The sequence below is a fragment of the Neomonachus schauinslandi genome, chromosome 1, assembly GCF_002201575.2.
Source record: "Neomonachus schauinslandi chromosome 1, ASM220157v2, whole genome shotgun sequence".
In the NCBI taxonomy this organism is placed as follows: Eukaryota; Metazoa; Chordata; class Mammalia; order Carnivora; family Phocidae; genus Neomonachus; species Neomonachus schauinslandi.
This window is the reverse complement of record NC_058403.1, coordinates 145,873,802-145,890,469: the sequence shown is the minus strand read 5'-3', so window position 1 is coordinate 145,890,469 and position 16,668 is coordinate 145,873,802. Positions and strand designations below refer to the sequence as shown.

At 37.8% G+C, this 16,668-nt stretch overlaps 1 protein-coding gene across 3 annotated transcripts in view; it reads left to right on the top strand.

Moving 5' to 3' along the window:
• CTNNB1 (catenin beta 1) overlaps positions 1-16,668 on the top strand; it is a 40,553-nt gene that overhangs the window by 759 nt on the left and 23,126 nt on the right. The gene's annotated exons all lie outside the window — the stretch shown is intronic.

Here is a 16,668-nt window from a genome sequence, read left to right as displayed (position 1 = left end):
GGGCTGGGGGCGCCGAGGAGGCGGCGGGGGCGGGCCGCGCCCGGGGGGCGGCGGGCGGGCCCGGGTTCCGGTCGCGCTGCTTCTCGGGGCCCCGGGGGCGCCGCTGGCGGGGAGGGGGCGACGCGAGGGCGCGTCCAGGAGCTCGATGGCTGGCGGGGGCAGGCGCGGGGGAGGCTGTGGTTTCCGTCCGGGACTCCGGCCGCGGCCGAGTTTGGGGGAGGGACCCTGCGCCTCGGGATGCTCCGGGCCGGAGTGGGGGGCGGGGTGGGGTGGGGACGGGGGTGGGGGGCTCCGCCTTCCCAGCCCCAGCGGGGAGTTGGGGTACGGACGCTGGGCCTGGGACGCCACCCAGGTCCCATCTGCCGGGTCGATAGGGCCAGTAGACTTTGTTCAGATTTCCTCTTTCGTTCTTAAGGACAAATTAAGAGAATTCTTAAGAGAATTGTTTTTTGTTTTTAATGCCACGCTTATGTGAGTTTGGCACTGGCGCTTGTTTAGACCCAAGCAACTTTAAACCTTAGAGGAACCAAACTACTAGTGCAGACGGTGCGATGCGTCAGTAGGGTTTGCACATATAAATCCGTGTGCTGCACCTATATTTTCTTGTACCGTGCAGGTGAGTGAAAGCGGCATGCAACGTACCGTGAGTCTTTTGGATTCATGGCGGTGGGTGTGAGACCCTAGTAAAAATAGGGGCGGGGGCCAGGGCGACTGGCTTACTATTTCTTACCAAGTGAACGGCGGGATTCAGCTCCTCAGTGCTTCGAGAACCTTGTTGGGAGAAATGATTTATTCAAATACTTTTATGGCAGCTAAACATGATTTTTAGAGCACGTTTTCTTTTCATCAGAGTGAATTGTTCCCTCGCTACGAAATTGACCAAATAATTGCAACTTCTTTCAGTGTTTTGTCTAGGGGGAGGATTTTGAACAGAGACTTTGAAAGTTCTCAAAGCCTGCTTCTGAATCCGCGAAACTTAAAAGCTTTGGCAGTTGGGTGTAGTTGTTTCCTTCGTTTTCTGTTCCCTTTTGGAGGGAGCATTGTCTCCATACTTTCTATCTTCCAGACATCTGTGGTCTCCCCTCCCCCCTGAGTTTGTGAGTGGTGAATGAAGAGAGACTGGCCTGCTGGTATGCAGAGGTCGGCAAAAGGAAATCGAGGAGTGGTTTTAGTGAAATGAGAGCTTTGTATCATGAATAGTGGTGGCTTAGACTAGACATCAACTTGAAGAGACGGCTATCCTTTGATAAAGTCTAGGCTAATGTTTTCCAGATCGCTGAAGTTATAACGTATTTTGTGTGGAATTTAGGAAGCCATTTCAGTATTGTCAGTTGGTAAACATTCAGGACCTTTAGATATCTTCGTGTTAACTTGTCTTCATCCTACAAAATAGTATACATAGCTTGAAATGTCTTTACATAACGCTACCGTTAACTATCTGCTTAAATTAGTGACATAAACTTTTACTTTGGAGACTGTTTTGGGCCTGAGCAACTGAGGCTGCTGCAGTATTTATTTTACTTTCACATTCTCTAGATTAAAAAAAAACCATTAAGGTTTACTGGAGAATATCGTTTCTCAAAATTTGCTTAATTTGCACCCAATATTCATTACTTTGACCCAGTCTTTGTTCTGAAGGCCATGTACAAGGACAAGGCCCTAAAGTGATTGCAACAGTAACTTGAAAAACTTGCAGAAGACTATTCTATAGGATTAAAGGAATGCTGAGACTATTCAGGCCTGTAGTCCTTGACGGGGAAAAAAATGCACTAGGAAGTTTAGTATAGCGTGCAACTTAGAGTCCTTGTGGAGTCCTAAGCTTGAGACTCTCCCAGAGCCTGGAACATTTTAAATAGCTTTCAGGGAAAACTATGTTTTTAAAATAAGGCGGTTAATAAAAAAATAAAACATTTACCAGTGTTCAAGTGTCAAGTATTCAAGAGTTTTCTTTCTTTTGAACTAATTGTTATTAGTTATCCTTTGCCAAGATCATTATGTAGAGTAAATGTATATTCCAATATTAAAACTCATCAAACTGAATTGAGCTTCGTACTGTTACTAATCATGACTAGAATAAAAATTGTTCATATATATGAAGTTTTTTTTGTGTGCTTGTTTTCATAGATACTTCCCTCCCCAAATAGGAAGGGAAGACATGAAGTAGGTAAATTTCTCAAAGGGTATTTTAAGATGTAGCACTTACAAAAACTATGTGCAGATACCCTTTTTTGTTGTTGGGAGGGTGGGAAGAGGAGCATAAATATTGTTGAAACTAGGGATGTGGATAATTCAAAAGTTTGAATGTCTTTTTTATAGTTGTAAGTAGCAGTGAAATTATAACCCCCCAAAATGGACTATCTAAGTATATTCAGCCAAATGAAACTTTTGTGTTACTCAAATGAAAGAAAATGTCTGTCCAGTTACGACATGATTTTGTTTCTTTTTCATAGTTTACTAGTTGTTGATAATAATTGCAGATGAGTAGGTGGTAAATTTTAAGTTTGTACTTTGAGCTTGGTTGGAAGTATGCTTGATTGCTAACCCAGGGTGGAAGGGGTGAATGCTTTTTGTGTAGGACAAACTTCTAATTAAAAGTATTACAACTCTTGTGTAGTGCTTCATATTAACTTGTGACCTTGTTTTTGAAAACATTAGTTGTATTAAGTTTTTCTTGCAGCTCTCTTCTTGTTGGGAATATATCTTTTGTTGAAAAAGCTTGACTAAAAACATTTTTATACCATAAAAGTAAATAGTAAACATAGACAAGGCACTACTTCGTGATTATTCTAGAGCATGTAGCTGTTGCCTCCTGTGCCCTCAAATAGAGGATACTGATTTGCAGAATCAGTTCTCATTCTTTAACAGACCATTGTTCATGTAATACGTTCTAATTGTGTGATAGATAACTAGGCTAATAGGCTAAAATAAGTATATACTTCTCAGGCTCCATGAAGAGAAAATATGTGATTTGTGTTGCTTGAAAATGAGTAGGAATTAACTCGTATAGTTTTTCATCATTTAAACTCAGGAGAAAGTTCTTTATTTCCTCTGTTTACTTAGGAATGCTGCTTGTGTTTTTGTGTTTCATGCAAGACAGAGCTTGACTCAGTTTGAAACCTAGATCCTTTGAGGCCTGAACCCTGTTATCCTTAAAAGTATGTATAAAATCTACTTTCCCTAAAGAAAGATGCTCTTGTAACAGAGAAAGTCAGTTACATTAGGAACCCTTTTTTTTAAAGCTTAACTGCCTTTTTGAATTTGTTAATTGTGGGCATCTTTTTTTTAACAATTTTATTTATTTGACAGAAAGACAGCAAGAGAGAGGGAACACAAGCAGGGGGAGTGGGAGAGGGAGAAGCAGGCTTCCTGCTTTGCAGGGAGCCCGATGTGGGGCTCCATCCCAGGACCTTGGGATCATGACCTGAGCCTAAGGCAGACACTTAACGACTGAGCCACCCAGGCGCCCCTCATCTCTTCTTTTAAGAGACGTTCCCCACCCCCCAGAGTCTCCCTCAAACCCGATGCAGCTGCAGAGTGAGAGTAGTGTTAGGGCATGTTTTGATTGCATGCTTTGGTCATGTTGAGTGCCCTCCAGTGGATATAATGTAATGCTTGTGATTTTTTCCCCCCAGCAAGTTTGTGTGGAATATATTTTTGAACAGTTCTGATGAGAAAGCATCAATCAAGAAACCTTTTGAATTCTAGAATAATTTATTCATATCAATAGTGATCATTAAAAGATTGGCTTGAGAAAATGTCATCTCAACCAATATTTGTAGGAGAAAGATCAAAGTTAAATTAGGGATTACATTTCATGTAAGCCACTTTAAGTAGGTTAAATATATCATGATGATAAAACCAAAAACTCACTGTAAGAATTCGGGGGTGAGGGATCATGTGTTTAGCTGTCCTAATGAATTACAGAAACTATAAAGTTCTCAGAAAAAGTTAATCAGATTGTGAGTGTGTCTCAAATAAGGTACACAGTAAAACATGAGTAAGTGCTCAACTGAGTTATATTATCAAGGAGTATGTCTGTGTTAGGAACTAGATAGAAACAAAACTAGCTCAGTCAGTGTATATGAACTCTAGACTATAATGCCCTGGTTACTATAGGCCCTCATTGTATAAGGTTCTGGGTGGTGATGTACTATGCCAATATTTTGCCCTTTAAATTTTTCAATAAAAACCTTTCTCCCTGCTCCTGTAGTAAAGGTCTTATGTTTCTATTAGTAACATTTTTTTATGAATATACTTGTTTCAGTTTGAATTCTGATTAGTAACAAGAATGAAGTGTATTCTCAATTAACTTTTGGAAGTCAAATGTTAATTTTATGGAAAATTAATTAGTTCAGACAAACTTTAAAATGTTGCCTGTTTTCCATAATGGGTGGTTGAAATGAAATGATAATGAAAAATTAATTGAAAAGTTGACAGTAGGGGAGGAAAATGACAGTATCACTGCTCCATTTTGCTCTTGGAATTCAAGTAATTTTTTGAAAACATTGATAATGATTTTTGACTAAGAAATATTGTTGAGTTTTTTTTTTTTTAAACACAAAAAGAATGCCTTGTTTTATACAAATGGTTATTCAGAATGGATTTTTTTTTTCCCCCCACAGTGGATCATTTTTGGAATTAGTAATGTTCAAGTTGATTCTTAGTATTTGCATCATTTATTGTCTCTTAAGGTTGAATAGCTGCTGTTCCAGTTTTCCAAAATTTTTACAAGATAGGAGAGTGGATTTGAAAGTTCTTCTAAAAAGTATGTGCATACAGCTTACTGAAAAATTCTGTTAGGGACTTAATTTATCTCTGAAATTGGCTGCTTGTCTTTATTATTGTAACATAAACATTTTGACATTCAAGATAAGTGACTAAAGTAAGATTGCTTTCATAAGCCATATAGGATTGGTCTTCTATTACATTGGCAATGGCTACTCAGTGTTTCTAGGACCATTTGGTATAGGGTAACTGGGACTGTGTGGAATACAACAAATTGGAGAGTACAGATCCCTTCTAAGCAGCCAATCTTCAGCAGTTCCAGCTGTTGTGTGGGAATATAGTTCATGTTGCCACATCATCTGATTTTTTTTTCTTGAGAGAAGCAGGAAATCAGATTAATGTGCATCTTTTGATTTGCACATGTTGGTGAATGAAATTCATGTTTTAAGACACTATTCAGCACAAATTAAATACACCTACTGGCAGGATACTGCCAGTTTGTAACATCTGCGGTAGTCCCATTTAGAGTACAGTTCTTTGTGATGATAATTCTACTAAATGAGGATGATATGAATCTGTGGGTTCATATAACATAGGAAAATAAGATTGTTAAACTATTAGGGTCATGTTTAGGCACTTGGAAAATACCTTCTATCACTTGATTATACATTAGGAACTTAAAAGCACTTTTGTATTATTAACTTGTTTGTGAAATCTGGGAAACTCACACTTGAGTTTAGGAATTATAAGATAGTTTTGGTCAAAGAAAAGGAGAAATAACAACTTGGTCATCTTAATTATAGTTTTTTAAAGAGCATTTTTAAAAGAGATTTCAAAACTTAATCTGTGAAGATATTAAAAATGCTGGACATGTTTTGGTTGTGTGTACATAATCATGTCAGCCTGAAATTTTATTGATGTCTTTAAATCACGTCCTGGTTTTTATCTGAAGTCTTCACTTTTAACGGAAACTATTATCAGACCAAATCCAAAACTTAAAAGCAAAGTTTAGATAATGAAAAATTAATTGAATATAAGTTTTACTTAAATTAATGGCATGCTATTACTTGGGTAGAATAAATTTATGCAGGCAGTTAAATAGATTTTGGTTAAATCTTTTTGTTGCTAGGGCAAAGTTTTTCATTTCTGGAGTTAGAAAAGTTGGGTGTTTAGTCTGCAAGCTACATGTTTAAATGACAAGCTATGTTTGGACTGAAAATGCAGTGCATAGGGCAACATTGATTATAAAACGCAGTATCTGAGAATAGTGCTACAGTTGTATTTATATGATATGGTATAGAATACAAACAAAACTGATCAGTGAACTTTTCACAAAACATTTATCTCAGAGGTGCTTACTCCTTGGCCTATCCCACTATCCCCATGTAACTTTGTCAAGCCACTGTAAAGTTTCTCTTATAATATTCCAGAAATTTCCTGCCTCTGATTTCTTATGAACTTGTTGAAAAGGCTCCCTCCCCCGCCCCAGCAGTTTGAATAGTGTGAACAGCTGAATGATGCTGAGGTGAAAGTGCTTCATAGCACTTCCCATTTTCTCCCGTATTTATTTGTCTCTTCATTTCTTCACTAATGTTCCCACAGTTTTACTTGTGATTTCATAATTCACCTGTTGCTGTACTGTTTCTTTTAACTGATTTGTAACAGATAGGTTAAACAATTAGTGAAAAAAATTGGGGGGAGATATTTTTAACCTGTTTAAGTTCTGTCAAGTTCATCAGTTCTCAAGGCATACAAACCATATCTGTGATTAATAAATCTTACCGTGAATGCTGGTAGCTGATCTGACTTGGAAGTAAAAGATGTGCAAAGGCTGTAGGGTTAGTTTAATAAGCTTTTATTAAAAGGGTTTTAGGATAGCTGGAATAATTGTGATGTTTGTGTATGTATATACACACATTTTATTGTACATTTTTCATATAAAAGTGTGAGAAGTTAGATTTACTGCAAAATTTCTTGGGAATGCAATTTGAAGATGATCTTAAATGATTGTAGTAATTTGCTGCACTGAAGAGTGGTTGTTGTAAACTTTTTTTTTTTTTTTTAAGTATAATTAAGTGGTTTGGGGTAAGGATATAGGGAGTGAGTTTGTCTTTGAAGTTTGCCATATACTAGATGAGTGCCATATGTGTAAAACAGGAACAAGGGTTTCTTGGAAATATTTTCCAGTCTAACTGGAGGTTTCCAAGTGGTGTTCCATTCTACTATGTAGAAAGTACTGGCTTAGACAGTTATTTTTCTGAGCTACTGAAAGATTGCAGCAATGTCAGACATTACTTCTGCCTACCTAATAGTTCATTTAGATGCAAAAGTAGACATTAAATGTTATAGGAAACCTAGTATGCATGGACATGTAACTCTTTCGATACATTTGTAAGTTTAGTCTGTTTTCTGGCATTTTGCTGAATTCTACAGTTTGGTTTTTAAGTCCAGCTATTTTATTATTTTTTTATTATCGTCTTTTGAAAAAAACACGTGAGACTATGAAATTAGGTTTATATTGTTCTGACTTCTAGTTATGAATATTTTGTGTGATCCCTTCATGTAGTAAAACTGTTACTCTCTGATAGTTGTCCTGTAGGTCACTATTTCCTGCCTTAAGTCATCTGTCCTTTTTCCTGGGTCCTGAATCAGAGTGCCAGTCATTCTGTTTCCCATAGAATAAGAAATAAGAGGCTAGAAAGTTTAAGAAATTAAAAGTCTGGAACACCTAAAGATTGAGGGTCACTCATGAGGCAGAGTAATGATAGTTAAATTAATATTGCTCAAAAGTGGAAGCTGGGAAGTACTAAAATTGGACTTTTTTTTTGTAAGAATACTTAATAATCCTGTTTGAAGAATACCCTGACTATAGGCTAAAGGGCCTCAGATTTCTCCCTTTGCCATTATACCCCAGATTGTATTCCATTTCTCTAGAAAGCTCCAAGACAGGAAGACTATTTAACCTCTGCTCTTCAAATGAGTCCCCTCTCGCCCATCAGAAGCTAAGCAGGAACTCCTTCACCACCCTATCTATCAATCTGCATCAAATGTCCATCTTTAAAATGGAGGAAAGAGTATATATTCTGGTCAGAGGCCAGTCCTGACTCATGCCTTTTCAAGGACTTTGTTCTTTTAGTTATACCTAACTTTTCTGTGTTAGTCTTATCCCTCCAGATTCTAATCCCATTGTTTTTTGTTGTTGTTTGTTTTTTTGTGGGATTTTTGTTTTTGTTGTTGTTGTTCTCCATTGCCCACTTCTTATCATCCTCAAATTCACTTATTGTGCATTCTATAACTCATAGTCATCAGGAGACCCCTTTTATTTTCAGTGTATTCTGGGAATGTTCCCTTCTCTTTCTTAATCCCACTGTAACCTAGCCTCTCTCCTGATAATGCTACTTCCTTTGCAGCTCTCTCAGTACCTTTTTGCACAGCTTTTACTACTAAACCAAGAGGTAGAGAAAATGTCTTTGTTTCTCATTGTCACGTCTTAACCATTATTTTCCAGAACTTCAAACTTTGACTCTCATGCCATCAAATTATACTACCCACTACCACTCTATTTTAGTCATCTACCAACTTTCCTGTGGAGGTGTTGGGATGTTTGAGAAAAGAAGAAAAAGTAAGGAGGGTCATCTCCTTCCTTCCTTGAACACTTTATTAGCCTGGCTCACTGTCTTCTTTATTTCTGTCATAATTCTTGGTGATATCAGTGTCCATGTCAACAGTGCTACTCAAAATGTCGTCTGGTCTGAACTGTTAGTTACTAGCATGGATTATGATAAAGGGTTTGTGCCAGAATATAAATCACCTGTCACTAAATTCTTCTTGATAAAGGACGCAGTGTGTTGATTTATAATCTGGCGCAAGCTCCTAATGGTGTCATGGTCTGGCTCTTTGAGGAACATTGATATAAAAGATGCTTCCAATATTCTGGGCTATTAGTTCCTTGATTTCTTCTTCAGTGATCTTATTTTTCAATCTAATTCATCCACGTATTCCCATTTCATATCCTAGAATACCTTGTCTTTTGTCAGTAACTATCCCCACCCCAATCTCATTTCACGTGTCCCACTGTCTTATTCCTCTAGTAAATACTTCCAGTTCCAACAGCCCTTCATCTCCACCAGAAACTACAATCTATCCATCTAAGCTTTTCAGTATCCCCTCACCTTCACTTACACCCAGTTGAAATTTCATGTTGAATAATAATCACTTTCTTATATATACTCTCAACAACTTTGTTCTTCTCTGGCTTCATGCCCAATGGTCCCTGGTCTATTCACCCTCTTTTATGACTCTATTTTTCTTTTTCTCAAATATCCCAGCACCTCCTCCCCTATCCTCACTCATCTAATGCCCTTGCTTTCTATTTCACTAAGCATATTGAATAATTGAAAGAATTCCTGCATGCTCCCGTATCTGTGACTCTGCTCTTCACTTTCTCTGTCACGGTGGATGAACTTTAGTGTTCCAAGATAAGGACAACCAGTTCATTTGTACACAAGATCCCATTCCCTCTTGGTCTCAAGAATAGTATTACTCTTTGTCAGTCTCCCTTCTCTTGCATCATTGGTTTTTCCTTCTCTACTAGCTCTTGCCATGAGCATACAAAAATGATTATCTCATTTTAAAACAGATTTCTCTTCCTGTCTCCCCTTTCACCCACCACCTACACAAAATACCTTGAAAATTCTGCTTATATTCACTCTCCCTTTTCTTTTGAACCCTACCAACAACCACTGTTATAAATTTCCATTCCTCATTTCATTTAACCTATTAGTAGCATTTGGCACAGTTGGCTTGAAATGCTTTTTCCTTTGACTTCTAGGCCACCGTGTCTGCTAGCAGTTTTCTTCGTACTTCACTGGTGGTTCCTTCTTAGTCTCCTTTGCTTTTTCTGTTATCTCTGACCTCTTTGTTGATGTGGCTGAGAGTTTAGTTATAGGACCTCTCCTTTTTTGTTGTCTAAATACACTCCAGTCTCATAGCTTTAAACAGATAACATTTATTTGCTGATAACTTCCAAATTTATATCCCTAGCTTGGGTTTCTCCTCTGAACTCTACATGCTAATACCCAACTATTTTGAAAAAAATTTGGGGTGTCTAAGAAGCATCACAAACTTAATATACATCTAGAGCTGAGCTCCCAATTTTCCATAAGGCTGCTTCTCTTAGTTACCATAGCCATGCCATTGTAATCAGTTGCCCAGATTACTGCACAGGCCTTCTAACTGGTCTCCCTGCTTACACCTTTGTTCCCCTAAAACGTATTTTCAACACAGTAGCTAGAGTAATCCTTTTAAAGCAGTGGATCATGTAACTTTTCTGTTCAGAAACCTCCAGATGCTTACCATCTCATTCAGTAAAAGCACAAACCCCTCTGTTCAGCACTCTCTTTATCACCTATTACTTTCCTTTTCTTCTGTGCCACTGTTATGTTTTTCCTCCAACTGGTGAAGCATGCTCCCATATCATGGCTCACTTCCTCACCTCTTTCGGGCTTTTTCTTGCTGTCCTGTCTAAAATCACACTCCTTCCCTAACTTCCTATCTCCTTTCTTTCTTTATGTTTCTCCGTAGCCCTTATCACTCTGTAACATAATAGATAACATAATATAACATTTGTTATTTTTTTTTTCTTAGCCTACTAGGATGTAAACTCCAGAAAGACAGGGATTTTTGTCTGTATCCTTGAGTGTTTTCTTCCCAATGCCTACAGCCATACTGCATAAGTAAGTTGATTGGTAAATGTGTGTTGAGCGAGTTCTATCACCTCATTTGGATCATTCCCAATAGCATATAGGTATATCCCAGACCTTTGCAGAGATGGTTCCTTCTTGTCATTTATGGCTCATGTTCAGGTATCATTTCTACATTGAGGTCTTTCCTGTTCACTCATTTTCATTTTATCATATTATTTGGTTTGTGGCACTTACTTATACTCTGAAGTAACATTGTTTACTTGTTTGTTCTTTCTTCCTCTCCTGGTCTTGTCTTAATTTTGTATCCCTGGTACCCAGAAGAGTGTCTGCAAGTTACAGGTGGTGCTCAGTAAAGGTTTGTTGGCTGAGTGAATATTCTAGACTTGGACAGCCTTTGTTCTGCTCCAGCTAATGCCCCTTTTATTTCTGTGCTCCATTTCACAGTGTGTTCCTATCCTATGGACATGTCTCCGCTTTTCATCTCCCATTCCAGTTCATGCTCTGCTTTCATTTATTCCAGTGAATATTCTCCACTGAGCTCACTATTGGACTTGCATGTTGACCAACTATATGGATACTTTTTAGCTTTATTCTTGCTGGACTACCCAGCATTTGATATATATATTTTTTATTTTTCTTTATTTTTTTCTTTCTTCCTTCTATAACAGCACTCACCAGTAGAATTTTCTTTTTTTTAAAGATTTTATTTATTTTTTTGACAGAGAGAGACATAGTGAGAGCAGGAACACAAGCAGGGGGAGTGGGAGAGGGAGACGCAGGCTTCCCGCAGAGCAGGGAGCCCGATGTGGGACTCGATCCCAGGACCCTGGGATCATGACCTGAGCCAAAGGCAGACGCTTAACGACTGAGCCACCCAGGAACCCCTCACCAGTAGAATTTTCTGTTGTGGTGGAGATGTTCTACATCTGTGTTGTCCGGTATGGTAACCAACAGCTACATGTGGCGATTGAGCACTTGAAATATGGCAATCTGAAGAACTAATTTTTAATAAAATTAAATGTAAATAACCACATGTGACAAGTAGCTACCCGTATTGGACAGTGCAGTTCTGGAAATACTCCCCATTTTTTTTTCCTTTGTTGCACTAAACTCAGTATCACAACCTAATTGCTCAACCCACATACCTAAGATTCTTCTTTAATTCCTCTTACCCTACTTTAAGTTCTCTCATTTATTACAACCCGTCTGTTGTTTCTATTTCCAAAGTATTTCTCCAGTGTAGCTATTTTTAGTGCTTAGTTATACTACCCTAGCTTAAGCCACCACCATCACCTGGACTATTTGCTATAATTTCTTTACAGGTTTCCCTTTATTTCTTGTCCCCTTTTCAGTTTTTCCCATTATAACCAAAATCAGCTTTTAAAAACTCAATGGGCGCCTGGGTGGCTCAGTCAGTTAAGTATCCAGACTCTTGGTTTCAGCTCAGGTCATGATCTCAGGGTCCTGGGACTGAGCCCTGCCTTTATCTTCATGCTCAGCAGGGAGTTTGCTTGAGATTATTTCCCCATCCCCCCTCCTGTCCCTGCACCTGCGCAAGCGTGCTCTCTCTCTCTCTCAAATAAGTAAATAAATAAAATCTTTAAAAACTCAGTGGGATTTTGTTATTCAGATTATAACCTTTCATGGACTTTCAGTAGCACTTAGGGGAAAAAAAAGCATTCTTTACCAAAGGCTAGAGAACTCTACAGGATCTGGCTATTTTCAGCCTCATCTCCTTGCACTCACTTTCCCACTATAATTAAACACTGGTCTCGAGGTTTCGTTCTTAAACGTGATCAGGGCTTTATTACTCTGGGCTTCTGCACATGTTACTTCTGTTTCTGGAATGTTCCTGCTCTGCTCCTTACATGCTGTCTCTTTTGCATCCTTCTTCAGGTCTCGGCTTTTGAAGGTTACCTTCAAGAAGCCTTTGGCCACTATAAGTAGGACCTTCCACTTGTCCTTGTGTCATTCCACTCCCTTCTCCTACTTGTTACTTAGTTATACACATATCGCTCTTTCAAGGATGCAAGGACCATGTCTGCTTTAATCGCCACTGTCTACCCAGAATCTGTTATACCTTCTCACATGTAGCATTTGCATAAACAGTTGTTGAATAAATGAAATCTACACATACGTTGTATTTATGCCATTGGTATTGCTATATCCTTGAACTTTTCAGTAAATGAAGGAATTGTGGGGAAACTTGTGGAACAGAAAATCTTGATTAACATCACAAATTGGCAAATCGAGAAAACAAAGAACATAATATACCATTGAGGCATTCATATATACCTCCAGGTTGTGACTCATTTACTGGTGTATTTTTGGGCTTAAAATAGAGATTTAGAGCTATTCCTTGAAGGTTTTTTTGTATTGAGATAATGAAAGTAGTCACATTTTGAAAATAAAAGCTTCCTAGCTCACTCTACTTTCTGTAATATTCTGCTACTCTTCCTAAATATAAGAGAGCCTCATGATTATGAAACCTGTTACTACGGTGAGGCTGTCAAAGGCAGCAAAAATGTCCTTCTGTTTGGGAAAGTAACATAAACTTCATATGCATGGTGAGATACAGAAGGTTGCTAAAGATTAAGAAGAATCGGGGCACCTGGGTGGCTCAGTCAGTTAAGCATCTGATTCTTGATTTCAGCTCAGGTCAGGGCCACACCCCCTCTTGTGCTCACTGTCTCTCTCAAATAAATAAAATCTTTTAAAAAAGAAGGTTACAGTAAGAATCTGTGTTGTCTTAATGAAAGGTGTTTCTTAAAGAGCTGACCCTGTGGTTACTCTGTGGAGTCCCATTTGTTTTATTATTTAACTTGAGTTGCTGACCATTACATACATAGAGTTGGATATGGTTCATCTACAGCTGTAGCCCTTTCCTGGGGGTAGCAGTGTCAGCAACATGTATGACACTTTAAACAAATTTAAAAATGCAATGCCAGGGTCCTATCCCAGCCCTACTGGGTTAAAGAACCATGGGGATGGAGCGGAGTCCTCTGTTTAAATTTCTAGGTTAGACTCATTGGAAGGATCTGGTAGCCAGTTTAAAGGGTCCTTCAAGCAAACACGGAGATCTTTAAAAAAAAGACTTTAAAAGGCATACATATATTGAGGCCTAATTCTGGTTTAGTCCATACCTGGTGTTAATGGCCGGAAGTGTTTTTCCCAAATAAATGGTCTTGATGTGGCTTTCATATGTCATTTGTTCCAGTTTTGTTTTTCACATAAACTGTTTCTGGAGGTACAGGCAAAAGCAGTGTGTGACCTCTCAGCAACCTGTTAACTTACTTAAAAAACGCTTTCTCTTACTGGGTCTTCACATTTAGGTCTAATGTACTTAATTAAAAATGTAAACTCAGTTGCCTTTGGTTTGTTCTCCGTGAAAGTATGTAATAAATAGGTGAGGGGATGGGCAACTACTGTCCTCCACCTGTTTTTGTATGGCCTGAGGACTAAGAATAGTTCTTATATTTTTTAATGGCTGATTAAAAAGTCAAAAGAAGGATCAGATCTCATGACACGTCAAAGTACATGAAATTGCAAATGTGCGATTTCCATGAGTAAAGTTTTACTGGAATACAGCCATGCTTGTTTGTGTACATATTGTCTGTGGCTGCTTTCACACTGTAATAGAGTTGAGTAGTTGCAACAAAGATCTTTTTTAAAAAAACATTTTTATTGTTGGAAGTATAGTTGACATACAATGTTGTATTAGTTTCATGTGTACAACATAACGATTTGACAGTTCTGTACATTACTCACTGTTCATCAGGATAAGCATAATCACCATTTGTCACCATACGACACTATTACAATATTATTGTATTATTGTCTGTGTTTCCAATGCTGTACTTTTCATCCCTGTGATGTATTTATTTCATAACTGGGTAATATATATGTGTATATATGTATAAAACTGAGAATTTGTACCTCTTAATTCCCTTCACCTGTTTCACCCATCCCTCACTCCTTCCCTCTGGCAACCACTAGTTCTCTGTATTTATGAGTCTTTCTGTTTTTTTGTTCATTTGTTTTTTAGATTCCACATACAGGTGAAATCATATGGTATTTGTCTTTCTTTGTCTGACTTAGTTCACTCAGCGTAATTCCCTCTAAGAGGTCCATCCATGTTGTTATGAATGGCACCGATTCCTTTTTTTTTTTTAATGGCTGAGTAGTATCCTGTTGTGTGTGTGTGTGTGTGTGTGTGTGTGTGTGTGTATACACACACACACCACATCTTTATCCATTCATCTATGGATGGACATTTAGGTTGCTTCCGTATCTTGGCTATTGTAAATAATGCTGCAGTAAACATGGGGTGCATATATCTTTTCCAATTAGTGTTTTCATTTTCTTTGGATACATACCTAGTTGTGGAGTTACTGGATCATATGGTATTTCTATTGTTAATTTTTTGAGAAACCTCCGTATTGTTTTCCACGGTGGTTGCACCAATTTCCACTGCCACCAACAGTGCACAGGGGTTCCCTTTTCACCACATCCTTGCCAACACTATTTCTTGTCTTTTTGATACTAGCCATTCTGGTTTGTGTGAGCTGATATCACATACTGGTTTTGATTTGCATTTCCCTGATGATTAATGATGTTGAGCATCTTTTCATGCGTCTGTTGGCTGTCTATAGGTCTTCTTTGGAAAAATGTTTATTCAGGTCCTCTGTCCAGTTTTTAATTAGATGTTTGGGTTTTTTTGGTGTTGAGTTGTGTAAGTTCTTTATATATTTTGGATACTAATCTTTATTGGATATATCATTTGCAAATATTTTCTCCCATTTGGTAGGCTGACTTTTCATTTTGTTGGTGGTTTCCTTTGCTGTGCAAAGCTTTTTATTTTGGTGTAGTCCCGTTTTATGGCCTACAAAGGCTAAAATAATTACTGTCTGGCCCTTTACGGAAAAAGTTTGCTGACCTCTGTTTCAGATATATGTTCTTCATAAATGAATCCTTCATGTTCCTAAAGGCATTTAAGAAGTCTCCTAGGTTATATATAATTGTTTTTTGGTTATCTCAGCCTTTGTATTATTTCATTTGTCTTGCTGTCTAGTTTTTTTGAACATCTTTCTTATTGGCACATTCAGTCCATCAAATCTTTAAAAGCTTGGTATGTGCTAAGCACTTTGGATACAATGAGAAAACTAAAGATAACAGCCCCAGCCCTCACCGTGTTCACACATTGAACTTTTTTTTTTTTTTTAAGGTCTCTGTGCTGTATGGTGGGAAACTCTTACAACAAGTGAAAAAGAGGAAGGTTATTGCTAAGGGGTATAAAGTAATGCATTAATTACTTCTAGAAGTCATTGAGTCCCTTGCTGTTAATTCTGCCTATAGCCTGAACCTAGAGATTAACATCTGGAGACTTTCTTGAAGTAAACTCTTACATCTCCTTGGAGTAATAAGCTTGTGTTTGAAAATTTTGCATTTTCTTGTCAGCAGTAGTGCCATCTAGCTAGGCAGGAGTCAAAGTATGAAGTACGTAGTGAGTCGCATCTTAGATTGTTTTGTTTTGTTTTTTCCCTGTAGTCACTGTTCAAAGAATGTAGTTCTTTTTGCTAACCTTTCTCTTGCATTGATCTGCAACATTGTTAAATACGAATTGTCCTTAGCTTTCAGATGGGGGTGGGATATATGATTTGATTAAAATTTCATGACTCTGAGCTTAAACATAAGACCTGGATTTGAATTTTAACTGATCAGTTTATTAGCTATACTCTTATATTAACTGCTCCTAGTCAGGCTTTTAATCTGATAATTTGGGGAGTGTTGTCTACTTTATGAGGTTTCTGGAAACATTCAATGGGGTAACATTAGACTCAGAACTCAAGTTACTAAGCATTTAATTATGATACATTGTTAAGTATGTCAAGGGAAAAATTAGATGTTTACCTGATATTACAAGGCAACATCCTAAAATTATGCTGTAAAATATATTTAAAATAAGTCAGCCAAATCTGGCATTACTTTGTGATGCAGTTGATTCTTAGAATAGTGCCATTTTAATAGAACAAGAACTGAATGAAAATTTCTATTAAACTAAAAATAGGAAAATTATATAATTAAATAGAATGTTATTTGTCTAAATATCAAAAAAATGCAGCGTTTGATTTCCTTGCTTTTAGAAAACATTATTTTTCCAAAGAATATGTCTTTTTTTTTTTTGCCTTGAGGTACTAATGGTTGGCTGAGAAGGTTCCACATTTCTTTCGCAGAGAGT